Here is a 25,371-nt window from a genome sequence, read left to right on the forward strand (position 1 = left end):
ATTTTATTGGGAGGGGTGTGGGGGAAACAACGTTAATTTAATCGTTTTTCTCATAGCCTAAAAGAGTCAAATATTCAAACTTAAAAAAAACACTTGAACACCGCCCTCACAGCTTCTGAGCATCTCCTCGGGGAGACAGAGAAGACAGGAAGAACGTGGGTATGCGTAGAGGAAAGAGAAAACCAAAATGCCTGGATTATATGCTGAGGAGCCTCTGGGGGAAAGGTAGCCTAGCCCCCGGTCTGGAAAATTCAGTGTAAAGGTTGGGGTAGGCCAGCAACGCCCTGTGACAGGTAGAGACTGAGGGATGCTGGGAGAATCCGGAGGCCAGGTCCGCTTTGATAGGTTAAACAGGCACCTCGGCCACTTGCCCTGGGTCTGTAACCCTGGACATTGGTTAACTCTGGAGAAGAGGTGAGGGAGGCTTACAAGTGGACCCCATCTGACAAGTGGCCTGGAAATTTTCACTTGTATGTCCAGTGAGATTATAAAGGGTATCAGCAGGGAGGAATCGGGAGGCAAGAACACGGTCTACCTACAAGGCAACTTTCCCACGTTTAAGCGGGTAGCCGCTCCAGGTCAGGACCGTGGCATTCCCTCTGTGTCTCCCCGCTATGCCTAAGGAGAGCATTCTCAGACGCTAGAGTGGTCAGCGGGGGAGAGCCTCCGCGCTTGTTGCACCCCAGTCTCCCCTGGATGTGTAAAGAAGACATCTTTGCAGTCCAGTTCTCTCTGTCCCGAGCCACGCTGTACATAACTGACCTGCACTCGCATGTGTATGCTTTCAATAAACTTTATTGGGCTCCCACCATTTTCTTTAATAATGTGCTTCGTCATGCCTTCTTTGAGTCTCAAACAACCTATATGTAGGCTAGCCAAATCCTACTTGAATAAAACGTTCCTAAAATAAAACATTCCATTGGGCCAGTGAGACGGCTCAGTGGAGTCAGGAGTTAGCAAAGACTGTGAGCCGCCATGCAGGTGCTGGGAAATGAATCCTGGTCCCTGGAAGGGCAGCCGGCACTCTTAACCACTGAGCCTTATGGAGAACTTTTGAAAATTTAAATTCAGCTATGGGTTATTTTATTGTATTACCCCTAAACCTAATTACAGTTTTAAGAGTGTGGTTAGAAAATATTTCATTATGTCCTGTAAATATCACTTTCCATCATGATACACAATACTTTAGGCTATCTTCAAGGATCATTCCTTTCTTTACAACTCTTTTCTCAAATGTGAAAAAGACAGAGAGATTACTTTATTTCAAATTTTTAAGTTGCAAGGAATCTGATTTACTTTTTGCTTGACACCACAGGCAATTTGAGTCTCACTACTCTAGTCCCCAGTGGTCCATAAGCAATACAGCTGCCTTTCAAAGACTTATCAATAACCATCTTCTTGGCCAAGTTTTATTGAACACATCTTTCTTCTGTAGCAAAATGCAATCTGGTTTTGATGAGTGGGAAGGATGGTGGACAGAAAGGTGAAAGAATCACTCAGTTAAAAAATAAGTATTGGCTAAAGTTGGCTATGTGCAGGAGGGAGGGGGTGTGAAAGCAGAGTGTTTGAGGAGAGCTGTGGAGGGAGGGGCTCCTGACCACATAATACAAAGCAACAGATGAGTGTAATTATCCGAAGGACATGAGCAGTAATATGCCACACAGGGAATGAAGCATAAATTCACAGAATCTTGATTAATACTGGCTCAGTAATATAATGCATAACCATCAAGTATAAACCAATGTAATTATGGTTTGAAAAACTATAATTTATTCAAATTCAAAAAGGCAATGGCACTGAATGTCATATATATGCATATATATAGTATGTGTATATATATATAGAGAGAGAGATACATAGATACATATATCCGCTAAAATAACCTCAGTGCCTTAAACACTAAGGAACCATTTTCTGTTTAATCTTGTGTGTGCCCATGTATTTGTAATCTAGCTGAGATTTCTGTATGTATGAGTCTGAAATAAGTTCAGTTCCAGCTGAAGGAGATGCCTGCTGAATGTTAATGAAACAGACTGTCTATTTTAATATATGTTTTTGTACAAACTGATTATATTAAAGTATGTTGTAATTGAATTATTTTCTACACTATTATTTAGGAGTGCTCCTTACTTTTTTTTTTAAAGCTCTTGTTTTTAGCATACCAATAGTGAGCTTGAAAATTTTAAAATGAAACGGTTTGAAAGACAAAGACGATCTCATTACCAGCAAGGATTACTTGTGGCACAGGTAAAAATAGGGTTCTGGAAGGATTTTATACTAGCATTCAAAGCTTGTTTCTCCATGCTTTCCCATTGAGGCAAAATTGATTTCTAGTCAGACAGGGCACTCTACTCTCATCAAGCCACCAAGAGCCAAGCATCTTAAATTACTTAAATCTGTGGTCACATAAAAAGCAATCATGTCATTAAAATTCTGATTTTATTCACCTACCAAATTCTCCCACATGGGTGATAGTCTAAATTATAAAACCATCTGCCTACTTATAATTGAAGCCAGCTACCCATATTTGGCTCTCTTAATTTGTGAAGGTTCAGTTGTAAGCTAATAAAATTAATTATATTTGCTTCTGAAGAGGCAACCGAGTAGTGGAGCCCTTTTTCATCTCCTTTTTAGAACCAATGTTATCTAATTTGCACAGTTCAAACACATAAACATAACTAATATAAGAAGAAAGTTCAATAATTAAAAAAAAAACAGGCACCATTATATGAATGCTAACTACATTGTGGGTAGGGCCTAGGATATCGTAGCACTCAATCTTTTCAATAACCTTGTCAAAACAGCTCTAGTACCTATGTCTGCCTTGATGAAATAGGGTTGTAAATGCTTGGTGATTCATCCAATCAAACAATGTAGATGTGATCTATTTGTAGCAGGGCAAGACGCTGAAAAGCAAGTATATGTCTACTTTGAAAGTAATTTTCGACAAACAAGGAAAAGGTCTACTCTTTTCAAGCTGTGCTCTACAGGTGCTTCCACTGTCTCAAAGACTTCATTTAAAGCTCTACACATGCACATACAAGATGTATATTAACCAAGATCCAGGCTAAAACGTATCCATTCATTTTATGTGAAGGTATAAGTGTATGTATCAGCCTTCTGGCACTATGACAAAACACCTGAGATATTCAACTTATAAAGAGAAAAACTGTATCTTGGCTCATGTTCCAGAGGTCTCTATTATCTCTCGGCCCCTTTCCTTGGGTCTGGTGTGAAGAAGCTCATGACAGGGAGCATGTAGTAAGACAGGCTTGTTACAGACAGGAAGTGATTCCCAAAATGGCCTAACTTCCTTCTAGCAGGCCTCACCTCCCAAGCCCTTAACACATGGGCCTTTAAGAGAATTCTTCAGATCTAAACTGCAGCATACACATCAACTTTCATTTTGATGCTTACTCAAATTTTAATAAAACATTTACCCATCATACAGGAAACATGTTTAAACTTGCAAATATATAAGGTGTTGGATGGAAGTCTTGTAGCTCAGGATTGACCCTTTCGAGATGTCAGTACAAGGAATGTTTGCGTTTATAAAATTGGATCTTGGATGCCCTCCTCCAGTGACAGTGGGGCTCAAGGGGACGTGCTTGGGGAATAAATTCACCCAACAAGTAACCACAGGAGTTTCCCAATGCCAAGATATGATATGATCATACTTTTACGTGTCATTTACAGTTTTGGAGCTTATACTGTGTGTTACACAGTACTCACATATATAAATAACACCTAAAATCTATAAACTCTAAGCAATGTAGACATTTCACTGATAAGAGAAAAATGAGGTAACACTTAAAGGCTGTCTGGCTGACTACGGTGCGTAGCATTGCGGGCTCTTGACTCAGTTTTCACAGAAGGATAGTCCTAGTGACATTACTCCATCAGTGTGGTGAAGATTCCCAGATCATAAGCTAAACTTTTACGGCAGTGGTTCTCAACCTGGGTCACAACCCCTTTGGGGAATCACATACCAGATATCCTGCACATCAGATATATACATCATGACTTAAAAGAGCAGCAAATTTGCAGTTACAAAGCAGCACCGAAATGGCTTTAGGGTTGAGGGTCAGCACATGAGGAACTGTATTAAAAGGTCGCAACATCAGTCAAGTTGAGAACCACTGTTTTAGAAAGTTTTGCCTTCGGTTTCCTATGTATCTCAGTAAAAGATAAATGTTGGATGCTTCTTTGTATTACTTAAGAATAAAGCTTTCAACATTTTTTTGTGTTCGGCCTCAAAGTCATGTCCTTGCTCTGTGTAAATAACTTTGAAGTCAGTAAATGTTATGACTTTAATTCATACCCTGTACATGGTTTGTGTTAAAATGGGACTTTCATCTGTACTGGATGGGGAGTGCACCAATGACTCAGTTTCAAAGAACAGTTCAGAGTTTTGAAAATACAACTAGTTAGGTGATGTTTAGTCCTGGATTATTTGGTGTCGGAAAATTAATTGTTGTGCACTCCAGCTCAGACTAGAGGATGAGAAGGAGAAGTACAGTCATTAAGGGCTTATTTCAGCCCAGGCGTTGTGCTATACCCTTCAGTGTTGTCTTCTTTAATGAGAGAAGTTGTACCTACTTCAGAGGGTTATTCTAAGTAATAGAGAAAATGGCTGTAGAAAGGATCATGTAACATGATATCACTCAAGTGAGAGGCGCTAGTTCAATAACCAGGATTTATCCACTCAACAAGGGTGACGGAGTCCCACTGTGGACAGCATGCAAGGAAGAAAACTGATATCTAAGCATGAGCTTGGCCTGCTGGCAACCTTCTAGTTCATGGAAAACAGGCCAAGAGACAAGAAATCTACTCAAGGGACTGGGAGCACAGTGACATGAAATTCCTGACAGGGAGTCCTAGAGTTGTTTAAAAAAATAAAAATAAAAATTTTAAAGAAAGATGATGTAATCTTAGAAAGTGAACAGATTTTTAAAAGTAAAAAAAAAAAAATACTGACTTTCTAACAACTGTCTCTCTGGGTGGGAAATAAGATTCGTTTATTTGAACCAGAGAGGAAGAGAAAATACATGGCCAGAGCATGTAGTTTTTATACAAAAGAAACAAATAAAAGAAATATGACTCTCTTACAAACACTTAAAAATTATCAAAGAAAGAAAGAATTAGACATTTTCTATTAATCCCCCCCCCAATGGATATCTGTGCTTGAAACTACTTATAAAAATAAGTTGGGGCTTATAAAACAATCTTGAAAAGAAAAGCCGTGTCTCACATTCTAAGTCCTTTAGGAGTAGACTGATCTAGAAACGAACCTACCCCAGCAGAGAAAAATCATCTGAACTATGACTCAGATCCGCAGAGCAGGTGGCTTGCTGAAATTAATATAATTACAGATGTCTGAAAGTCACTCAAAGCTGTATTCCTGATGGTTGTCAAAGGATTATTTTGGTTCACTAAATGCATCTTTCAGAATGAAAATAAAGGTTGTCGGCCACCAGAAAGAGAAATTTTGTCATGGTGTTAGTTTAAGATTTAGAGTCAAATATACTTTAAATCAGCTCTTTGTTCTGCCAACAATTGGCCCTCATTAACTTTGAAATGAGTAAATGTTCCACCACTCAGAGTGTCAATTTTCTTACCCTGTAAGGAGGAGCAATACTGCACCTAGACTAAGGATTGAAATAGGGGTCAAAAGAGAAAATATATGTAAAATATTTACTGCAGCACGTGACACATGGAAAGCAATGAAAATAACTGAAGTTAGCACAGGAGTGAGAGGGGACAGAGGTCCTTACGTTACTCATTTTGGAGTCAAAATAATCAGTAGGCAACCTTTTTGATGTGTTTCTGAGCTAGTATTTTAATTGGCAAGTGACCTCATCTGAGGCAGAGGATGACAGAAGGGGCCTCACCTCTTTCAGCTAGGACACAGCAATTCTAAAAATCTCCCTTCTTAGGAATGAAGTTTGTGGAAGATGTTGTGAGCTGTTGCCTAAATAAGGCTGTACCCACACCATTTCACAATATATAAATGAGGACATAGCCTAAGACATCTTTCATCTCCCTAGAAGCTCAGGCTTTTCCACATTTGACACCTGACAGCTTATTTTGCTGCCACAATTTTACAAGAGGAAAAAAAAAAAAGAAAGAAAGAAATGAAACTGAATGTCACTGAGACAGGAATACAAAAGAATTACAGCAGTCGTAACAACAACATATAAATTGTCATCTTTCATCTATTTCTGACAGGGCCAACAAAACATTTTTACCACTTCTAAAAAGAATGCACGTGAACCCTGGCAGACGATTCAAATATCGATGGCGACTGCCTCCCTCCCCACCCCCCAACTGCCAGCGGAGCACACAGCACTGTTTGGAAATGATTTTCTCAAGTAGGGCTGGTTTGCATTGATGCTTTGATCTTTCATTCCTTCCCTCGTCGGAGCATGTCCAGTGAAATCTCTGGGATTATTTGAGCATCACCTCTGTGGCAGCACTCAACCTCTTCCATGCCTACATCCATCCACGTGGTTTTCACAGGGGCCTCCTTGCTAATTGCAGTATCCATCAATCTCGTTTGTTAATAGACCTGTCTACCTGGGTTATATCATTCGGTTAATCATTTGTCCAGGATTTTCCACTGGCTCATAAGGAATCTTTATCAACAACCATGTTGAAGTAAGCCAATTCCTCCGCAGGCTTTGACTTTCTGGTTGCCCTGCAACCTTTTTGTGAAGGGACCACCAATGAACATATTATTTTACTACTCAGCACAGGACAAAAATCAGACAAGTGACCCACAACAAACACTTGCAAAAGCAAAAGAAATGGAAAGGTGATAGGATACGGAATGCGTATAGAAAGCCTGAAAGCAAACGCTCTCTTAAAACACATGTATTTGCTCTTTCCCGGTTTTTGCAGCTGGAGCAGCAAAGTCTCTAGTGACATCCTGTTCGAAGAGGCAGTGCGGAAGTGGTGCCAGAAGTCCTGCAGGAGAACCAGCGCAAACGGTTTCTGGACATGGTGGAGTTGCGGATCAGCCCGAAGAACTTCGACCCTCAGAAGGACAAACGCTATCCACCCCACCCCCCAAGCTCTCTGTGTGCATCCTGAGGGACCAGCGGCACTGCGATGAGGCCAAGCTCATGCATATCCCCACATGGACATCGAGGCGCTGAAGAAGCCAGAAGAGAGTGTCAGGTCCCCAAAGCTGGAGTTACCAGTCGTTGCAAACCCCCTGGCATGAGTGCTGGGAATCAAGCTTATGGAAGGGCAGTATGCACTCTTACGTGCTAAGCCGTTTCTCCAGCCCTAAAATCATTTCATCCTTCAACAAAGCAATCTTTTACAATAAAGCTTTTAATTGGGGGATTGCTTACAGTTTCAGAGGGTCTGTCCGTAACCACCATGGTGAGGGACATGGCAGCAGGCAGGCAGACACGTCATTGGAGCAGCAGCGGGGAGCTTACATCTTACATGTAAGTTTAAGGCAGAAAGAGAAAGAGAAAGTGAGACAGATAGAGGGAGAGAGGTTGGACCTGGTGTGAGTGTTTGAAACCTCAAAGTGCACACCCAGTGATACGCCTCCTCCAACAAGGCCATACCTCCTGATCCTTCCCAAACTATTTTACAAAGCGAGGACCAAGCATACAAATATATGAGGCTATGGGGAACATTCTCATTCAAACCACCACAAAAAGAGGAATAAGGAGTAGATATTCTCAAAACACATTGCATGTATATTAAAACTATTTAAAAATCACAAGTCACTTCAGTCCAAAAAGTTATAGAATTGAACTTTTATGATGAATGTTTTAGCTATATGGGGTTCTACACAGCTTATAATGGATTCCACCCTCTCTGGCCACACCAGTAGATTTCTCTAATGATCTGTGAACTTGTTGATATGATCCTTCCTGTAAAAGAGACATACACATTCCTATAAATGTTGATTGTAATAAATTCCTGTTTTCTGTCAAAAAGGTCTTACCTGCTATTAGAGAGGAATAAACTGAAGATATTTTTAAAGTATACAAATATATGTTTATATGTACATACACATATGGTAAGTATTCTGGTCATTTTGAGGAAAGACAATCTGAAATTTATTTATAAAATCTATTTATTGAAGAGCTATGGAGTGCAGAGTATTGTGGGAACTTCTAAATGAAAATCCATGAAAGTCCAAAACACCAAAGAGATAGATTTAAAATTCTTTACATTTAGATTTTTGGAAAAAAAGAAACCCATTTTCATAAGGACACACATGAGAGAAAGAAAAATAATCGTAAGTGGAAGAAGTCGTAGTTTTTCCAGTTGTTTGCAAGACTGAAAGTATAAGAGCTAACACCGACAGACATAGAAACATTTTAAACTACCCTGTCAAGGAGGCCTTCCTCAACTTCTTGGTCATACATTGTGGATGTTTTGGTTTATGATACGTAAACGTGTTTTTGTTATAATTCCAAGTTAGGGATTTTAGTTTCTGCATACCTGTTAAGTGTCTCATGTGCAGCGAGGTCTTTGCCAACTGGATATAGTTGAATTGAGGACTTTGAGGGATATAAATATGACAGCCGGAAGGAAAAAGGGCAGCTTCTTGGAGGAGGACTGCTTGCTGCTGCTTTGTCCTGCTGCTGCGTTCGCTGTTTGCTGATTTGCCAGTTACCTGGATGACTGATATTGGCATTTCCCTCAGAAGAATCCTATGACCCTACCCAGCAGGAAGTAGCAAAGAGAACTCTGTCCCCTGTCCCCACTAACCTCCTCTCTCCTACCCAGTGTTTGTGGAGGGTGGGAGGGAGTCGATGGGAGATAGAAGAGTTTAAAAACCCTAAATAAAGTAGATTTGTTAAAATGTCTAAGCCTACAGTCATAGACAGTGTTTAAAAAAGAAATGTTAGCAAATTCTTGAGGTCAATACACCAGCTTGATTAAAATAAAAGACCTGACAACTTTTTCTGAATTTGTCCTACATGAGTTAAGGAGGGAAAAATTCAGATTCTCAAGTCATTCAACAAATACTTATTATGTTTTAGTGTGTAAACAATCAACAGAGAGTCATTCTTTTCTCTTCTGGGGAGGTTATATTATTCTTTTAAAAGCAAAGTTCCCCCCCTCCTTTGGATAGTGTTGAATAAGAATATTCTGAAATGAGTTTCCTTACAATGAAGTCAACTTATTGGTCAATAAACAGTATTTCAAAAACTCAATAATTGAAATTATGCCAGGATGCAGTTGGGATGATGGCTATTCTCATCTTCCTAATTCAGGTTTCGTGGATACAGCCCATTCTTTCACTGTTAATCAATTTGAGTCAATTAGGAGCCTTCTCAAGAATACTGAAATTAAGATTTTTTTTAATGCAAATTAGATTTTGAGATGGTGGAATCATAAGATAATATCTTGTTACTTGTAACATAGATTTGAGATGCAGAGTAATCAGGCCTGCACAGAGAGATAAAAATTCAGCTCTTGTCTGTATTAAAGCTTGCACAGGCATGAGAAAGATGGAGAAGAGAAGAAAGAAAATTTTAGAGATGGGAATTTCACCCTCTGGTATAGGATGTGGCCTGTGATTACTGCTTTTACTTTATCATTCTACCACCTTCTGTTGTCTTAGAATACAGCAAAATAGTTCTCTTTGCAGGACTGTCAGCTTCCCTCTGGCTCCCAAGACCATGGTTTTAGCTACAACAACTTGACACATATCTATGTTCAGATTCTACTTCCAATGCAGGGAACTGCAATACACTCCGCAGTCTTCAAGCTGCTTCTTTCCCCTTATCTAATCAATTGGCATTTGTGTTCCTGCGTATTTGATCTTGTCAAGGCATAAAACATGAACAAAACAAGCACTCCTTGCTTTCATTTGCAAATGACAATAATTAAAGCAGTATGTCAGGTGCTGCTAAGTTCTCTGGAGAAATATTGTAAAAGATGGGAGGAAGGGGACAGTGGGGATAAAGGATTACAATTTAAAACAAGGTGCTACAGAAAGTCTCAGAAAGGGGCCATCTAAACAAGGGCCTGTTGCAGGATATTTTATCACATTGTGAACCCCAAGACTGTGAATTGGAAAAGTCAGTTTCTTATTGTGGTGTGGCTCAGCCCTAGCACACACCTTTAACCCAAGAGCTTTCTGTAAACAGGATTAAATAAAGTTAACCCTGGGTCAAGAGACTAGTTGATGGAGAATGAACATAAGAAAACACAGGAAGAAGGGACACTGAGTTGAAAGGTACTTAAGACAGGTGGAGGAGGAGATGGGGCTTTTTCCTTCTGGGATGTCAGCTGAGTAAAGAGGTCAGCTGAGTGCTTTCTCTGCCTCTCTGAGCTAGCAGGCTTTCACCCCAGCAGCTGGCTCCTGAGTCTTTTTTGGTAAAAATCCAACGTTTAGGATTTTGTTTAAAAACAACAAGGGTCAGAGAGAAGGAAGAGAAGGTGCTACAGGGAGTGTTATTGAGAAAACAAGCAAAGGTAGCAGTTTCTAAGCTTTCATTTCCTCTTGAGTAACTTTCTAAAATCTGTTTCTATCCTCTCTGTAACTGTTCGAGTTGCCCACCAGCTGCTTTCTGTCTCTGAATCTCCCTCATTTTCTGCAAAGAATCAAGTCATTGGAATTTATGCTTTAGCTAAACAGACATACATACCCATATAAACTCAGCTGAAAATTGCTTTTTAGCACAGAATAGCTCTCATTTAGACTGATGCTGATTGGAAAGTAAGATCTCACTGAACATTTTCCAAAACAGCATTTAAGAAGCTCAATCTTCCACTAGGGTTTCTGTCTCTGAGCGTTCATATATTTAGCGTGATTAATCCACTGTAGATTGTTTGGTTTTCCTTTGGTTAATGATGAATATCAAAAACACAATGGAAAAATCAGTCTCAGGAGAGTAAGGGAATACAAGCATGCATAAAACTCAGACCTGAAACTGTTTCCCGTCCCTACACAATCCTGCTTGGGAGGACCACCTTTCCTGCAGACACCACGTCTTTGAAGTTGTGACTACTTAAGGGTCTCCACAAGCAGAACAAAGACTCTATAGAAGAACCTTGAGCAACTGTGATTGGTTGACCTTTCTGAGAGGAAGTGGCTGGAAAACTTCCTTCACCACCTCTCCCAGTGGTCCTCAGGTTGAGTCACAGTGGCAGCTTTGCTTGCTGGCATTTAGATGTCGGTAACATTGCCTCAAGGACATTCTGTGCAAAGGTGCCCAGGGACTTGGTTGCTTCCCGGAATCTTAAATATTTTCCTTCATTTCCATTTTTCCTCCACTACAAAACTGGATTACAAATAAGCAATCTTAGTAGAATTGGGTGAACATTTTTTTTTTTAAAAAAAAATGCCGACTATCTACATTTTCTTTCTGAATGGCAAATGAATTGGGGGCAAAAGAAATATGAAAATCTGGTGACATTTGGTCTAATCTTATTTCGCCCATTATTTTTGCCTAGTCCTTTCATAATAATGACACACATTGGCTCCCCCTCTACTGCTGTGTCTCCAATAAAGGAGTTCATAGAATGTCATTCTCACTCTTCTGAGACTGATTTCTGGTTGATCTAGTAGTCCTTGATTTCTTCCTCAAAACCCATTGTTATAATCCACAACAGTACTGTGGCACATTCAACTATTGTGTTATTGGTTATTGGCTTCCCACATTTAAGTTCTTTTGGGGCAGTGTCTAACATCACAGTTTTCAGATTGATCACATGATGACAGTATTTCCTAAAATGAAGTAATCGGTAAAGAGCAAAGGTTTTCTCATGGAGGTTCTTAGTATCTCTAATAGAACCAGTGAGGAGACAGTACAGTACAGAGTGCTCCAGAGATACAATTCTCTCCTATCAGTAACAGTAGCAAAAATTCACTTAAGGAACAGTTATAAAAATTACAGTAGTTTGTGATTATTATTGTAATAAAAAGAAGGTAAAACAGATAAAATGCTAGGCTAAGACAATTCTAAATTACCACAGGTAGTAGTAATCCCATAATAGGTTTTCAGTAACAATGTAACCTAAAAGAAGAGGGACACGTGGGTTGCAAACTCTATCACATCATTTCTTTACTACTAGAAAGGCAACCATCTTTGTATTGCATATGTCTTTGATAAATAGGATGGTTAGTTTTAAAGGTCAACTTGACATTCCCTGGAGTCAGAAGTCTCAATGAAAGACTGTCCAGGTTGGGCTGCAGATATGTCTGTAGGGGATTGTCATAATTCTGTTAATTGCTACAGCAAAACCAGGCCTGAAGATAGGTTGTACCTCTATCCCAATTTAAGAACGGTGGACTATATAAGAGTAGAGAAAACTAGCAGGGCAAATAGCAAGCATGCATTCTCTGCTCTCTTCATCACTGTGGATATGGTAGGACCAGGTACCTTATGTTCCTGTCATCTTGACTTCTAACATCACAGGCTATAACCCGGAACTGTAAGGGAAAATAGACCCTTTCCCCCTTAGTGGCTTTTTGTCAGAATAATTTATCACAGTAACATAAATAAAACTAGAACAAATTATGCTAAAGTTTTAGAGCCTGTGGATGAGGCATTTCCTAAAGCAAAGCTACAGAAGCCACTTTTAAGACATAGTCCTTTATAGGGAGATGGCATGCCATTAAAGGAGACACATTTTATTGCCTCCAGATTTGCTTTTGCCCATACATCCCTTACAGGCAAGTGTGCAGTAGAGAGAGTAAGAGTTCCGAGGTCATTGTTTCCACAAAAGTGTCACTATAGCTTTCTGTGTGATTCGCAGCATAGAAACGCAAAGCTGATCATAGGTCAGAGTATCTCCAGAACAATGGATAGATTTCCTTGAAACCTTTAATTTATTATCTATGACGCTAATGTCAAGATGCAGAATTTGAGGAGCAAGGGGCCTATTCACGCATTCAATTCATTTAATGAGCATTTATTGAATGTCCATTATGTACTATAAACCAAGAAATTTAACGCAAGTTTCCTCATATCAGTCAGGGTTCTTACATGTGGCCAACACTGACTCAGACACATTAAAGGGAATGAAATTTGTGGCAAACTTAGTTTGCAGAATTGTTGGGAATGCTGGGCAAACTGGGTAAGAACAGAAGGAAACCATCCATGTAACTGGTACTCAGCAGCCATGTGACAGCCGTGTACATGAAGATGCTGCTACCATCACCAGGCAGCCACTCTTCCAGAATATGAGCCACCAGCATCAGCTCACAACACTGTGATCTAAAGAAAATGGTGCTGATGTCTTCACCCCCAATGGCCAAAAACATGTTCTTCTATATGTAATTATTTCTGACATTAGATTTAGATTGAAAGTCGTAGGCGAGTGCATCTGATTGGTCCATCAAAATTGGAGCCTACATTTGAAATTGGCAGTGTGACAAAATGATCAGTCATTGGGATGATCAATTTACCTATCACTTGAGTCAGCTTAATGCTTAATGGGAAAACAGCAACTTCAACCTGATTTCCCTAAGTCTACTAAACAAATTCTGGTGTGTGGTCCTTCTCAGACACCAGCAGGCACTAGAACGGTAGTGATTTAAACAAAGTTGAATTTTCCTCTCTTTCTGGTGGTAATACCATATCTGTAAACTATGGAATGACTCTGGAAATACATTCAGAGCCACCTGATGGCTTAATAATCAAACACATTGGTTGATAAACTTTGGGACCTTATATTTTAATGAGAAGACTCCCACAAGGAAATCAGAGAAATTAATATTAAAACCAAATAGGTGTTTACAAACGGTTTTGTTACATCACACCTGTTGAAAGTATTAGCCCATTTCTAGTTCCTGTCGAAGGATTTCCAAAATCCACTTTTCGAAACACAATGGCAAGTAGAAGTTGAGGGATGCGGTTTATCGAGACTTTTCTGTGGTCCCTGAAACAGATGCTGGATGTATTTTTGCGTTCTCATTTGTGCAATCACCTCTCTAGCAAATACAGTCTACCGAGGGTTACCATTGTCTTTAGCAGTTCCCTTTGTCTGAATCTCTCTCTCTTTCTCTCTCTCTCATTCTCATTTGTAAGCAGCCAGACATCCTTTCCTTCTTATCTACTATTATGCAGACTATTCTTTATTAATTTAATGCAAATGTTAATTTAATATCATTTCACAAAGTTTTCCTGTTTAATGTCAGTTAATAAGTCACTGGTTTGCTACTCAAAACAGCACTTAATGTCAATTATTCCAATCAGGCTTTCCTTTGAAACTAGAATTTTTAAGTGAAACTTATTTTAATATGTCTTTAAATTTGCTTAGTAATGAGTTGAACAGATTTTTAAAAGATAATTCTTTAAACTTTTTACTATTGTTAAGGAGCTGAAAATAGCTACTTCAGATTTGTAAATGATCAAAACTATACATCAAAAATTTTAATGATGCAAAATTGCCAGCACTGACTCAGGTAGCCCTTTAAGTGAAGATTTGCTACTTCTCCCACTGATTCTTCTTCCGTTTCTCATATTTACAACATCATGTCAAGGACATTCTTGGTTTCTCGTCCATCAGTTTTTTAAAATCTTTTTTAATGTTTTATAGAATTTTTGTCATCATATCCAACTTGGATTTATGAAGAAGTTTAAGAAGTGTGTTTGTCCTTTTAATCACGTATATTTAATGGATATATACCATTTGCATAGACAGTAAATAAAATATAATTTGGACATAAAAATTAGATAATAGAGACAAATACCGTACTTACATCATGGAAAATATATGAAAACTAGAATAAAATATAATGTAAAATGTTAAAGCAAGGATAAAGTAATTTTGCCACTCATTAGCATGAAAAGAAATATAAATTATTTTAAATTTTGATAGTATGATAAATGTAGAACTGGTTCACTTATATAAATATTTCACATAGACTATCAGTCAACTCTCTGACTTAATTAAATTATTTCCTTTCACTCTAATGACGTAAAGCAATTTATATATTCTCTAAGATTATTGTGCTTATATTTTATTATTATATGTAGATTCAAAATTAAGTTTTGATAAAATAGATACCAACTCAGCATCATATTTAGTCATTATTTATCATCAACATTAGTCATATAGAATCAAATATCACACATGGTATTTGCTGTTTTTGCATTCAAATTATAGCCCATAATTCTGTGTGTGTGTGTGTGTGTGTGAGAGAGAGAGAGAGAGAGAGAGAGAGAGAGAGTCTCTCTTGATAGAGTTTCACTATGTAGCTCTGGTTTTCCAGGAACTCACTATGTAGACCAGGCTAGCCTAGAACTCACAGAGATCTACATGTTTCTGTCTTGCAAGGGCTGGGATTAAAGGTGTGTGCCACTACCTCTAGTTCATCATAATATTCTTCCCGTTTCTCTAGCTCTTTTTCTGAAAAAACCAGTATCTAAATTCTATAAACAAATAGCATATAATAAAGAAATGAAAAAAATTGAGATTTTAGTAAAAAGGTCTTGATGAATGCCATAATATTGACAAAACTGTTGATATTTAGGCATCCATAAAGTTATTGGTTCTCATTGACTGCCCTCCAAATGACCCTTGTTGCCCTAAAAATAAAATAGGAATGCCAGTGCGAAGAACAATTTCAGCTGAATATGAAATAGTCTTTGGCAACTAAGGAATGCTATGAGCTGCTGAGTCAACCCAAGTCCTCTCTCCTATGCCTACACCAGTTCTGCAGCAACCCTAGGGAAAATGAATCTGGGAAGAAAATGAAGAGGCACTGAGAAGTTGTGCATTAAGGCAACGGCTTTTTATTTTCTCTTTTTTCTTGTCCTTTATGGATCCAAAGGAAAAAAAAAAGAGAAAAGGGGTACTGGCATCACTCACACCTGATCATGGAGCGCCACACCTGGATGACGTTCTCAGTAAATATGGCTCGTCACCAGTGCCAGAATGGAAGCTGCCTAACTGAAAGACATACCTAGTGCATCTCGTCAAAACTGTTAGATTGCATGTGTGGGTCATCTAAAACAGTAAGCACATCAGTTAACCCATCACAGGAAACCACAGAAAAGGTACCACCCTGCATGGATAAGAAATGAAAATACAAACTCAATCTTTGAACTCTCTATTCCTCTCCCTATATTTGCTTTTGTCTGGTTATTGGCCTGTGGTCTATTTGTTGTGTGGTTCTGCCTGTCCCTGTTCCCCACATGATGTGCCTAATCTTTGCCTGTATTTATCCTTGTCCGTAAAAAGAAGACTTTATTATGTATTTATTGACCAGCACAGAAAACATGATATAGGAAAGAGATGAGGCGTTCTTTACAGAGATCTTTAACAGAGTCTTACAAGGCTAGAAGTTACATTACTGACCCCAGCTAACAGAATAAGCTTCAAAACTGCAAACAAGTGATGTCGTCCTGTATCCACATGTTGTTTACAACATTGATGGGGTATTTGTTTGGTCTGAGGTTTCTCTCAACCTGTGATTGCTTTCAATAAATGATTACCACAGCATTCATCACATATATTTATTACTCTGAGTCATGGGTATGGAAGAGTACATAATTTAAGGTAGGCTGTAAAATCTGATTACATGGGACATCCAAAACACAGTAAGTTTGGTCATATTACTCTCTTAAAGGCAGCTCAAACTCAGATCCAAATTACACAGCAGCACAGCAGTTAAGAACACGGTCTTAAATAATCTCAACACATATTGTTAATTTGGCTACAAGGTCAAGCAAAAGTTAATCTCTTTGAACACAAGAACTTTTTTCAGAAAAAAAAAAGTATATATTACTACATAGTGGAAGATGAAGTATTTGCAGAAGAGAGCTACATCGTAGTCATCATTGTATCAAAATGCCTGGCAGAGTGATGGCGGTGAGCGCCAGGACTTTAGAGAGTGGTGAGGAGGAGAAACTATTACCATCACACACTTATGACTGGTTGATGTCTCTCTTCAATTTGCTCGACTTGCCTTTCTTTGCTTCTGTTATCACTTTAGGCAAAGTTATGATATTCTTTATGAATTTCACATCTCGCACCCCAACCCCATTCAGCTCCCCGTTCTCATGTATCCATCCTCTACCTTTGCAATATCCCCCCCCAAAAAAATAAAATAAAATCTTGTTGTAAAAGTTGTAGTGTATCACAGTGTGTCCCACAGATACCCTTTTGTCCATCCTTCTTTGCTTGCAAATGTTCATTGCAATGAGTCATTGGTCTGGTTTGAGTACTCTGTCTCCTGCTACACTAGCAATACTGGAACATCACTGGGACTCCTCTCAGATCTCTCAGATACCTTGTGTCATGGAGATCCTGTCATTTTCCATCTGTAGCAACAGTCTCTTCACACGCTCCTGTAGTTCATCCATGGGGTAGATGTTAGGATAAGGCCAAGTCAAAGCACTGAATCTGGGCCTGATAGGTATGTGAGCTGGTCAGCCTGCCTCAACCCCACCTCACACCGCCTCACTCCACTGGGGCAGGCTCTCCAGCCCTGCCCCTGCAATCCCATCCAAAGCAGTAGCCCTCAGAGCCAGCTCTCCTGCTCTCATGCCCTTGATGCTGGCTCAACCCATGCCATCAGGGCTAGCTCTGCCATGTTGCCCAGGCAGAAGTGCAGAGCCTGCTCTCCCCAATGCTGCAGTCTATAAGGGACAGGGCCACCTCCTCTATTCCCATGACCTGAGGACCAGGTGTCTTGCTTGCCACAGTGGCAAGCAGCAAGGGATGGGAGGGGGCATCTCTTCCTCATCTATTCCACCCCACAGGAGGCTAGGGGCAGGGCCAGCTCCTCCAGGCCCAGAGTCTCAGGGCTGGCTCACCCAGATCTCCTACAACCAAGGCCAACTCTACTGTGTTTTCTAGGTGATGTTTGAGCCTGATCTCCAGAGCACTGCGGCTGGTTAGTGGCAGGGTCAACTCTGCTGCTGTCATACCCTCAGGACCACCTCTCCCACGATGCCTAGGTGAGGGATAGGGCCGGTTCTGCACAGCCCTCAGAAAGCAACATGGCCTTGTGTGGCAGCCCAGACCTAGCATTTGATGATATGAGACCCCTGCCACTACAGGGTCACAGACCTCAGTGGCAGCACAGGCCAGGACCTCACAGGGTCCCAGGCGGCATCACTGACTACTCACATCAGGCTGTTCCCTACTACCCTCGAGTCTCCAGTCCTGCCTCTCTTCATCGTGCCCACATCCTTCTGTTTCTCCTTTTCTTCCATTTCTTCACCATTTACTTACTCCTCTTAGGGGTGCCCAGGGACTCTGTGTGTCTGAAGCCATCTCACAAGTGGTCGCAGGAGAGCTATGCCCCACCCATGCAGTGTGGCACTGGGTAAGGGCCTTCTGGGGCACGCCCTGCCCACCAGGACCTACACAACACAAACTGGTGGTTGTCTCAGGCTGGCTCCCTGTACAGCACCCATGGCACCAAACTAGTGACCATCCCGGGCTAGCTCTGCAGCCAGGCAGCATGGCCCCATGATAACTGCCATCCTGATACCCAGGGAAATAGTTGATATTGTGGCTTTGGTCCTGACACCCACTCAGCCTGTAACCAACACTCTAGCAGGACCCTAACCCAGGAAACCTGCCCTCCTCACCACCAGCAGCTCTGCTCCGGCGGGCGACCCCACTCTCAAGTAAAAGCCTTATATATATTTGTTTTTTAATTCAGGCATGATGGTGTTAAATTTCCTTTTTATTCTATTTTCCTAGGAAACAAAGTTTCTAACCTATATCACTGAAGGATGTTTTCTCTGGGTAAACTGTTCCATATATTGATTTTTCTCATTCAAAGCTTAGAAGTGCATTCTGCTATTACCGGACTGGTATCGGTTCTGGTGAGAAGTCAGATGCAAGCTGGGAAACTCTCCCTCTTTGAATGTAGTAGCCCTTTTTACCTTTTTACCCTTTGTCTACATTCGTGTGTGTGTGTGTGTGTGTGTGTGTGTACCTTTGGCATTAAGAAATTTTCCCTTTATATTCCCAGGTTGAATTTCTTCATAGATATGAAGTGCTTTGAAATCGAGTGCTCAATTGCGCTCAATTGTTGGTGTTCCTTACACAAAATCAGAATCCAAGGACTAGCCCCGAAGAAACTCATTGCACACTAAAGTCCTCGTGTGGTTTTAACTTAGAGATTCAGTATATGTGACCAATAAGAGCCTGTCAAGTCAGGCCTTTCCCAGTGGAGGCTCCTCTCTAGCTAGGCCGACCCTCTGTGGCTCCAGTTAGACACTGTTACTGGCTAGCAGTCACATGAGCTAAGAAGATACCTTCTCTCTCTGATATTTTATGTTAACTATTCTCCTTTGATTTTACTCCTTTCTAATTCTTTGTGTTTTTTGTTTGTTTTCATGTGCACTAGTGTTTTGCCATGTGTATGTCTGTATGGGGGTGTTGGATTCCCTGGAACTGGAGTTACATACAGACAGTGGTGAGCTGCCTTGTAGGTGCTGGGGCTTGAACTCATGTGCTCCAGAAAAGAGCCAGTTCTCTTAACTGCTGAGCCATCTCTCCAGCTCCTGCTTTCTAATTTTGTTAAGTGGAATTATTAAACTCATCTAGATTTTCCTTTCTGGTTTTTCTAGATGATTAGCCTGTCAAATAAACCTTCTAAGTATATTAATCCAGTTTAAACAAAAACCCAGTCTCTGACCAATGACAATTGGTTTGAGCTCAGCGTGGGTAATATATGTTTTCTTTGGATGCAGTAAAAATGATCACCAAGTTAGTGATTTAAAACAATGCATATTACATTTCTCTGGGCCGGTAGGCTTAGCACAGCTTATCTGAGTCCTCTGTTCAAGGGTTCACAGGCTGCAATCAATGTGTTTTTCATGTGATATTCTTTTATACAACTCAGGAATTCCACCAAGCTCACACAGTGGATAGTAGAATGCAGTGGTAGCTGTGCTTTTGAGACCCCACCGATTGTTACTGTCTGAACAGCTGAGAATTTCTCTTAGCAATGGTCGCTTTGTTAGGTGTCCCTCTCACAAACATTTAAACTACCCCTCTCACCACATGCCAACTTCCTTCTTCAGGATGAGGATGAGGAGACATCTGTCACCAGTCTGCTGATGTGGAATTTCTGTAAAGTAACTGAAGAAGAGAGATACATACTCTATCACCTGTATCATTTTCTTTAGCTTAGAAATATATCAGGGGTTCTACCTGCACTTCTGAGACACTTACATAGGCCATGGCTAATGTCACCTCATTATGTTCAACACAATGTTGCAATAAAGTAAGGTGGGAACTGTGGTCAACTGTCAACCACACCTCCTTTCTGTGAAGTATGGGGCTGTTATTCTGTTTCCATCCTGTCCTCGACTCAAGGATAAATGGAGGCCTCATGTCTACAAATCTTTCAATTGGGAGAGAAAAGAACACAATAAATTAAATATTGGCACTACTGTCTTAATAGTGAAAAACATATTGTATAGATTAATAACTGTCTGACCAAATAAATGACAGGTGCAGGCCCCCAAAGCCAACAAAGATTCTGGCCTTCAGCTCGCATCTACTAACAAATCTTCTAACCAAAGAAGACTAATGGACAGTGGAAACTAGAAGAGAACACACACATAGCATCTGAGAAACCATTAATAGATTCAGAAGCAACTCGACTAACTCTCACTAAACAATCGTTCGTCAGCATGGATTATTCCATTAGTCAGTATGTGCCCTCATTCAAAGGCAGGTGGTGCATTTATGTCAACATGTAATCTGCCTATGGAACGAAGATACAGAACCTGAACCATAACAGAAAAAGGAAGCCAGTGAAAAAGTGGGGAAGGCAGATGTATTTTAGGAAACAGTATTCAAAGAAACAAGCCAAAGTTGAAACAGTTCTGCATAATCGTAAACAAAAGGCTGTGATGTGGTAGGAAATGCCCTATCACATACTTTACATGCCTGTGTTTCCTGGTCCTATGCTAGGTTTTCAAAGAGGCACTGCAAAGCCACGGCAGAATGTGACAAGCAAGGGCTCTTTCATCATTTTATTGTGTGAGGGTTAAAACAACACTAAGAAAAAAAATCATTTTAAAAACCTGAAGATTCTTACAATGTTTATGTACTATAAACAAAATACACAAGAAAAAAAGACCAGAAAAAGAATTTTATTTGTTTGTTTATTTGTGTTTTTGTTGTTGTTGTTTGCTCATTTGTTGGTTTGAGACATGGCTTCTCTGTGTTGCCCCAGCTGTCCAGAAACTCACTCTGAACACCAAGCTGGCTTCAAACTCAGAGATTCTCCTGCCTCTGCCTCCTGAGTGCTGGGATTAAAGGCGTGCACCACCACACTTGGCTTAGATGAAGAATTTTAAAGTCAGAAAAACTCTCTAAAATCAGGACAGATTTTAAAACCTCATATTAAAAGGGGGCACTGAGTGGCTACGACAAACATCCATGTCTCCATGCTTCCACTGGCTGTGTTCCACAGTGTGTTCGAGGCATGGACCATATGGATAGCTCGGTATCTATGGCTGTGGCTTGTGTCCACACCAGTAATGTGATAGCACAAGAAGGCTGCTGGGGCACAGGCCCACCGTCTGTGTCACCCTACCCTCCATCAATGCGGGGTGTTCCTTCTCAAAGAAAAATAATGACCGTAGGAGGTATGGTGAACTGAATTCAAAAGCTGGGCATCGCGGCATGAACACTGACACAGGAGAAAGGCCACTGTGTCTGACTGTAAGAACGAGTAGCCTCAGATCCCTAATGTTTTATAACACAAGGTTTCTTTCCCTGTCTGGGCTATCAGGTTCCAGGTCGGGTTGGGCTCATTCCCAAGTATCTTTTTGTTCTGGGATCCATATTGGAAGCCCTGGTCTAGGATGAGCAATTCTTTTTGACAAGAGAAAGAACAAGCCAGTTAGCAGAGAGAGTAGTGTTGGTGAGCATTTCCGGCGAGAAATGCAACTGTGCTGTTTCTCCCTACAGTCCATGGCCCTATGCAAGTCACACAGCCAAACAAAAGGACTGAAACAGCACCTTCTCTCATGAGAAAGCAGGAGCGGGAAGGTATGATACTATTCAGTAGGCATACTAACGTTCTAAATGACATCACCGTATTTTAAAATTAAAGGCGGAAAAAAATTGGCCTTTAGTGCTCAGGTGCGATAATTAATCTCCCCTGTCAATTTGATTGGATTTAAAAATCTCCTAGAAAAGACATATCGTTTAGTGTGTCTATGAGACGTTTAACTGAGGAGGAAAGATACACCCAGAATCCACCAAAATCCAACGGGTCGATGTCCTAGAGTTAGGACCGAGGCTACATTGAAGAGGAACAGAGAAGAAAGCGGGCAGCGTATTAGCGCTCATGTTTATGTGCCTGGGTGGTCTGTACTCTTTCTTCTTTCCTTCAGTTGCAATAAGAAAAGTGATGACTGCAGTAGGTGTTTAATGACTCAGCGGGCTGGGAGGAAGCTGATCCGGCGACACTGCAGCACATGCTGCCAGAGGAAAAGCATTCCCATGGAAAAGAAGACATGACTCGAGGATTTTATAAGAAGTCAAGTCGTGTCCAGATTGCCTGATGGTAAACAGATTATTTCTTTCTTTTATGTTCCACTCTGTATTTAAGACTAGGAAGGCCATTTTTTTTTCCTATCTCAGGTTGGGTCAGCAAGTGAGAGGAACTTGCACGTGACCTCAGACACAGGAGACCTACAGAAGCTATTGGGGCTTGATGCTGGCAGCATACCAACAAAAGTACTTCAGTCATCTTCTTAGAGTTTGTCCTTTAATGTGTCCGAGGCCATGGGGACATTGGTGATGGTTGTGCTTACTGATTCCCTGAATGTTGGTTTCTCTGATTTTAACTGCTTCACCTAGCTCACTTCACCTAGCTCACTTCAACCAGTTCGACTTCGTAAGTGCTTAGGTGCCCCTCAAATTCCTTCCTTCTTGAAGTGCTTGTAGTAGTCTCCTGTTTTTCTAACAGACTTCAACTGAATGTGTACGAAATAGATGTTCTTATGAATGTAGAAACTCGGGCTATAAACACCTGCATAATTTTAAATAAAGAGTGCTTATATATACAGGTAAATCATGACATGGATTTAAGAATAGATATAGGAGCCTCAGTGAGGTTCAGTGAGGCATATCCATGCACAAGGCCCTGGACTTGATCCCTCGCACCAGAAGAAGTGACAACAACGAACATCTTACCGAGGTAGGTGTGGTAGTACACAATGCATTCCCAGAATTTGAGATGCTGAAGCAGGAAGACCAGGAGGCTTAAAAAAAAAAAAAAATGATGACACGATAGTATGTAAATGTTACTGCCAAACTCCAAGGTTCAAAGAAGAGTGATCAGGGACGTTTTAATGAGCTCATGTGTCCAGGAGTCTTTCATAGCAGCTCATGGGCAAATGTTCTCTAAAGTGCGAGATGCTGACTTTTAAAATGAACTCTGATCTCATTATTTATCTTCCTCAAGTAAAGCATGTGGTTGTGATTCACTTCCCCTTTTTCCTTAAAGAAATTCATCTTGTGGTTTGTTCTTTTAAACTGTCGGGGGACCTGCTGCTTTCCTAAGGCTCTGCTTACACTTCTCCATATGGCTTTTATCTGTCTGTGCCCATGTCCATCAACTCACCGCACTGCTATAATTCTACATGGCTGTATCTGGTTAATTTTTTGAAAAATCATTTTGAATAGTTCATTCAGTGTCCTTAATGAAGTAATTATAAAAATAAAAGTAATAATTAGCTGAGCACTCTGCTCGTCAATATAGCACCAGGTCTGTTAACCAGCTTTGTCTTCAAGGAACATTCTCCCACAAAACTGATTAGTGATCTGGATTTGAGCTATTTGCCTTTTTAAATGTAAGCAGTACACTTTACTGAGGCACTCAAGAGAGTTTATGGGGAAAATATGACCTTGGATATTAAAGTTGAATCAATACAGCACACCATTATTTTAAGAAAAGGCATTGTTTTTAATGATCGACTATGAGTTATTTGTACTTCCGAGATTAGTAATAAATTATTTGTTCTAATCATTTCCAAAACACCAGGGAGAGTTTGAAACAAAACCAGTCAAATCCTCAGATGATTTGAGAAAAATGTGAGAACCCAGTAATCTGGAAAGGGATATTGTTCCCCATATTAAGAATGTCAATGCCAACACAACTCTTACAGATTTGAATAGAATAGAGATATCTAAGCAATCCCAAATTCCAAAACTCAATTATCTCCCTCTCATCCCTGTCTCTCCTGTCTGTCTAGAATGTTTTTCCATGCCATCCACTCTCTTCTGTTTGATGGTAAGCACACTTATAAAGTATACTCAATCACAGATTGATCTGGCCTCCCAGGGGTATATTACTAAGGGTAATGGTGAAGACCAGACATCATATTCTTGATTGCTGACTAGATCCTATAAAGAAAAAAATAGAATTGATAATTTCTCAATAGAGTTGCTATAATTTATTAGAAGTTTCCTGAGGGTCTACCACCCCTCAAATCCCTTCCACAAACTCTAGATGAAAAAAACTGTATTTTTTGCTCTCAATATGACTCTTGTCCTTTAATAAAGCAGTGATCATGGCCTGGCCTCTGAGATTAATTGGCATGAGAAAACTTTGTTCAATGGTAAATAACTAAATAAAAAATTGGATGAACCCAACATTAGTTAACTTTTGAGCTCCTGAAAAGTACCAAGTACTCTGTAAGGATCTAGGAATATAATTCTTAACTTAAACAAACAAATGGTCTACCTTCATGATGTTCATAGTTTAGCAGAAGAAAGAGACACCCTTCCTATTTTCCAAATCTTGCAAAATGTGTAGCTGTCACCAGAGACTATAGAGAAAGCACTCACATAGGAAGGCAGGTCTGGCTAAAGATGGCTTTTTGGCCTGATATTTGAGCTGGTACCTTAGAGAGGAGAATCAATCAAGTAGGAGAGATCATATGATCATAGGTATTAGTCAAAGCGAAGGACTGAAACACCAGAGGGGAAATAGGGAAGAAAACGGCAGAGATTGAAACCGATGCTCAGTGTCACACACATACTACCTGGAAAGAAGATTTTTCGATCTGACTATGAATACATCAAAAAGCAGAGAATTAAAGTGATTAACTAGGTCACAGTTTTGCTTATAATGAGAGTGAATAACTGTGATAAGAGTCCGGGAGTAAGTAAAGTCTGTCATCACAGAAGAAAGCGAAATCTAGAAAGTCACCTGTAAGCACAGGTACAGAGAGAGACGTGCAAAGAAGTTCTTTCTAGATGTGATAGAAAAAAAGACAAAGATATCCTAAAACCAGGTTGGCAAATGCTTGCTGCTGAAAAAAACCAAAGCTGGAGCAAGCGTACACTCGCAATGAGGTTGTGTCAGGTCCTGTTCCCATTTTCCGACATCAGTGCAGTCCTCCAGCATCTAGATATGTGATTGCCTAAGTTAACCTTTTCTTC

The 25,371-nt window shown here is 40.2% G+C and overlaps 1 long non-coding RNA gene across 3 annotated transcripts in view; it reads right to left on the bottom strand.

Annotated features, from left to right (window-relative positions):
* Positions 1–19,953: 19,953 nt before the first annotated feature.
* The window catches only part of LOC132652308 (uncharacterized), an 89,813-nt gene continuing 84,395 nt past the window's right edge, over positions 19,954–25,371 (bottom strand). For all 3 annotated transcript variants that reach the window (XR_009589807.1, XR_009589805.1, XR_009589806.1), the window contains 2 exons: positions 23,119–23,186; positions 19,954–20,040 (listed from right to left, as the gene is read on the bottom strand). This is a non-coding gene — a long non-coding RNA (uncharacterized LOC132652308). The remainder of the gene's footprint in view (positions 20,041–23,118; positions 23,187–25,371) is intronic.

The sequence above is a fragment of the Meriones unguiculatus genome, chromosome 2, assembly GCF_030254825.1.
Source record: "Meriones unguiculatus strain TT.TT164.6M chromosome 2, Bangor_MerUng_6.1, whole genome shotgun sequence".
Classification (NCBI taxonomy): Eukaryota; Metazoa; Chordata; class Mammalia; order Rodentia; family Muridae; genus Meriones; species Meriones unguiculatus.